The following is a 5,153-nucleotide window of genomic DNA, read 5'->3' as shown; positions in this document are numbered from 1 at the left end:
CTGTTGTTAAAGGCTGTGTTGTTAAAGGGGGTACTCAAAGACAACGGTTTTTTACCGTTGTCTTTGAAGACAAAGACAACAGTTTTTACAACGGTGAAAAACTGTTGTCTTTTCCTTCAAAGACAACAGTTTTTCACCGTTGTCTTTGAACGTCTACCTTTAATAACAGGGTCTTCAACAACAGTTTTAAACTATTTACGACAACAGTGAAAAACCGTTGTCTTTTTTTGATAAAAAATAAAAAAAAATATTAAAATTTATTATACAATTTTCTAGTATTATAAATCATTCAAAATACTAAATTTGTAAATAAAATTTAACATATAATTTTCTAACATTCGAAAATAATATTTACAACATTCCGAAGAAATTTCAAAAGCAACCAACAAAATGACAACGACACTATTAAAACAAAGGTAGAACAACACAACATCCTAATCCTAGAAGAGTAACACAACATCCTAATCTTGATATCTAGTTTTGAAGAGTTGGAGCATTTGAACTACTTTTACCATGTACAACACTAGAAGAGTAACAAAACACTGCTTCTTAATTCTCCTAATCCTTCATCTTCTTCATCCTTGCCATGTTTGCATCGTACTTGGATCGAAGTGGACCAAGTAGATAAAGAAAGAAGATAAACTAAATGCCTTCATCTTCTTCATCCTTGCTTCTTAATTCTCCTAATCCTTCATCTTCTTCATCCTTGCTTCTTAATTCTCCTAATCCTTCAAACTCCACCTGTAAGAAGAAGATAAAGAAATGTCACTTGATCTAAACTAAATGCCTATGAATGATAAAAAAAATCTGAAATCTCATAAAGTAGACTTAATTCATTAATAATGCATCATATTGAATGCCTCTCCATGACTAGCTTAATAGCCTGTGCTATAGACATGTCTTCATTTGTTTCATACCTGAGTTTGTTAGCCTGTAAACGTTGAACAATCATTTCACAAGAGAAATATTTCCAAGTTATCAGCACTGCAGATATAAGGTTAATAAAGAACTTGCCTCTTCCAGAATGGTTTCAAACACCTGACCAACTTTTTCCACTAGATCTTGAGGCACTTGATGTCCATCACCATCAAAGAGTGCGTAGCTGAAAAATAGAAGTAAATTTGTCTCCATAAGATTATAGTCTCCATGATCAGTGATATATGTTAGTTATTCAATTAACCATTACCTCTCCAAGTCATGATCATACAAGACAGAATTGTCACCAGAAGTTCGATAAATTGGTAGACCAAGTCTTCCAATCCAAGATGCCAATGGATTCTCATTGCAGACACCATGCAACCTGAAGTGTCCAAATTAAAACTTCTAGTCACTGAAATTTTGAAGGCTGGCCACAATCCTCTTCAGAAGGAATGAAAACAAAAAAACAAAAAAAAGAAGCATACCAGGCTGCTCCCATGTCAACAGGAAAACCAAATGAGTAGTTAGTGTGAACTCGACCACCAATTCTATCCCGAGATTCTAAAAGCACAACCTAAGGAAAAAAAATAAACTTCCATGTGATACAAATTTACCCAGCCACTTCACACACTGCATTCATATCAGAACTTAGAATCTAATATGTAAAGGCAACTGAAAAAACTGTTAATTTATATCGACATAACACCTGAAAAGCTGCATTTTTCAGTGCATGAGCAGCTGCAATCCCTGCAAATCCCTGCAAATCCCTTAATATAAGTGAATATATACCACAAAACATAGGAGTTAAGAATTAAGACTAAGCATAAAGTTCAACATAATTATTAAACAAGTTCCACATGTAAATATAAAAGTCACAAAATTGATAATAATAGTTACAGAATATTCGAATGTCAAAATGACAAATTAATATGTCATAATACTTATTTAGCAAGTTCACATAGATATAGTGAAAATTAAAGAAATGCACACTTATGATACAATAAGTAAATTTTGTTCCCATAGTAAGCTATTCTAAAGACATCATATATCACCACAAGAACATATCACTTGAATATTATTATCAGCAAACACCAATAGATATTTTTACCGCTTTTTTATGCATAGCATGTCCTTGAAGAACCAGACCCTTCTTGTGAATTGTGATAATTAATTGAATCGTCCAGATTGTCATTCAACAACAACAAGTCTAGCTTTAGAGTTTGCAAAGTATATAACAAAAACTGGCTAACAAGGTTTGTTATTTTATTCATTGTGATATACTCTAAATTAAACTTCTCATACAGTTAAATAGATGGATGAATTCTTAAAATATATTTCAAAGTAAGTGAACTATTGTTGTGATGAAGTGTATGTAGGCTTGAAAAATTCGGATGGAATAACCTGTTTGATGAGCACTACAGAAGAAAGCCATGTCTTGTGGAATGATAAATGAACAAGTGAAGTTGAGAACATAAAGAATAAGGCAAAAAAGAATTTAAAAAAAAAAAGCAAAAAAAGGCAGCAGATTCTTGGATACAATGTCGAGAGCAATGGAAATCTCTTTCTATTAGACATCAATTTCTTTAAGGCATTCCATCTCTTATCAGCTCACACAAACCAGCAGTAGAAGCATAAGAATGAAGAGAAGCATTATAAAAGGTAAGAAATCAACCGATTTGGTCGAACACCTAAAAGTGCAGGAAAACAATCCTTCCAAGACTAGACCTTGAACTTCACACTGACCCTTAAACAATCAGTAACGAAAATAAGGATAGAATACCCAATCTTGTGATCGTTACAGCAGGAAGACGAACCTGGTGGAATGATAAAGGAGCAAGTAGAATTGAAAAATGTAAAGAAAGGGGCGAAAGATGCATCAAAAAGAAGAAAAAAATGAGCAAATTCTTGGATGCAACCGAAATGCTTTGCATCCGACATCATACCAAACGACCAATTTCCATGAAACGCATTCAGTCACTCTCCATCATTGCTTGCACAATCCAGATGGGGAGAAGCATTAAAAAGAATATGAAGAATTGTAAACTTTTGTCGGTTAAAAGGAAATGTATACTTCTTGCTGCAAGTTAATAGAACTCTGAGCGTAACAGGAGTGGGGGAAAAAAATGTAAGAAATGGAAAGATTTGAACAAAGACCTGGAAGTATCTGACACTCGAATGCTTGAACGATCCGAGTTGGCTCATGAGGATTTGGATGTTTGCGTCGGCCTCGAGAACGGTCAAGTGGCGTGGGAGTGGGATGACGAAGAAGTCGACCGAGGGGTGATCAAGGAGGGCGATGCCCAAAAATTTGTGACCTAGGTTTCTGGACGAGGCGCTGGCATCGGAGACATATGCGCCTTTACGGTCGATGGCACGGTAGATAGCGATCCGGTGCAGCCAGTTCCCAACTTTTGTGATGCCGCCGAAGCCCTCCATACCAACTTTTGTGATCATCGTCCACTGTCGCCTCGTTCTCGTCGGTCATTTCCTCCAGCGACCTTCCCTTCGACTCCGGCTCCATGAAGGTGCACGCTAGCCCTAGAAGATTGCACACGGCAAGCAAGAAGAGGGCATTCCTCACCCCGATCCCGGCAGGGTAGCCTCGGTCCGCCTTCGCTGGGTCCGGGTTCTGCGCCAGGTACAGGAACCCGAAGGCCCCCACGATCGCCCCCATCTTCCCTGTCGCTGCCGATATCCCGTGGCATGTCGACCTCAGCCGCGCCGGGAAGACCTCCGCCGGCACGATGAACGTCGTGCTGTTCGGCCCGAAGTTGGCGAAGAAGAAGGTGAAGGCGTACATCACCACGAAGCCGATGTGGTTCCCAGGCGTTGTCCAGTAGTGCTACGGCACTGCCAGCCCCAGCATGAACGCCGTCATCATTCCAAACCCTAGGACTTGGATCGTGAACCGGCCGATGATGTCGATCATTGACACCGTGAACCAGTACCCGGGCACCGTGCCGCAGAGCGCGATTAGGGTTTGCGCTCGCGCAATGCGTATAACCTCCGCTTTAGAATAGTTGTTGCAAAATATAGTTCGTACAAAATTGTAATTTTATTTTTATTATTTGAATAAATCCATCCATCTTAAAATAAACCACAAATTTTATCTTAGAGATAAACATTAAGGGATATAAATTTCACTTCATCAATGAAAATAGGCAAATAACTATGTTTGATTATTTTTTTTATAAAATAATTTTTAAAGACAACATAGTTTTAGACATCAAATTAAAATATGCACATTAAAATGTAAGCAACGCTAATAGACAACGGTTGATTAAAACTGTTGTCGTATGTCAAATAAAGATATCTCATAGACAACAATTTTAAAAAACCGTTGTCTTATGTATGTCAAAGACAACGATTTTTTAAACATTGTTGTCTTTTTTAAAAAAACACGACCAACAACAACAGTTTTCAATAAAACTGTTGTTAAATGACAAAAAGACAACAGTTTCTCAAAAAATTGTTGTCTATTTGGTGTGGTTAAATCTATAATTTCTTGTAGTGGAGGAGAGGATTCTGCCTCGTCCTCGCGCCTCTCGCCAGCATCCTCACGAGCTCTCCCCTTTTTTTCCTCCCTCGCCGGAGGTCACGATCTCAGGCACTGCCGAAGTCTTCACCGTTCCTCTCCTCTCTGATCTTCTCCGTCGCCTCGCGTACGGGAGGTGCTTCGGCTGTCTGCTGCCACCACCAGGGACAGAAGCAAAGGCTTCTTCTAGCTTCTGGATCCCTCGTTACTACCGCCGGAGAGATCCGCCGGCGACGGGGAGCCACCTCCTCCCTTCTCCTCCGACCTCAGTGCCTCCCGCCGCCCCCAACGGTAGTGGATGTCGTCGCCGACACCTCCAGCAAGCGTCTACACATCCTCGCACCATAGCCATATATCGATGAGAGCACGCCAGAGCCGCCTCCTGTAGCCAGTGCTGCCACCTTGGGCAGCCATTGCCATAGCCGCCTTCGGCGACCAACGTCTCCGGCATTCAGCGCCGTCATCTATGGTAGCCACTGCTGCAGCCGCCGACACCTCTTGGTGGCCGTCGTCATCCTCCAAGCAGCCGCCGTCCAAGGGCTCAGGTATCGTACTATGCCTATATTCCGGCCTGCGAGCCGAGAGTGTGTTCGGCCTTCGTGCCGCTCTTGTATCCCGACCTACGAGCCGATGGAGTATTCGGCCTTCGTGCCGCTGTTGTATTCCGGCCTGCGAGCCGAGGTTGTAGTCAGACAGTGCG

General features: G+C 40.7%; 1 pseudogene; it reads right to left on the bottom strand.

The window, feature by feature from the left end:
* Positions 1–810: 810 nt before the first annotated feature.
* On the bottom strand, positions 811–4,917 carry LOC122010875 (annotated as a pseudogene).
* Positions 4,918–5,153: the final 236 nt, after the last annotated feature.

Source organism: Zingiber officinale, chromosome 8A (genome assembly GCF_018446385.1).
Source record: "Zingiber officinale cultivar Zhangliang chromosome 8A, Zo_v1.1, whole genome shotgun sequence".
Classification (NCBI taxonomy): Eukaryota; Viridiplantae; Streptophyta; class Magnoliopsida; order Zingiberales; family Zingiberaceae; genus Zingiber; species Zingiber officinale.
Note: the sequence above shows the minus strand (reverse complement) of the source record. Positions and strands in the feature narration are given on the sequence as shown.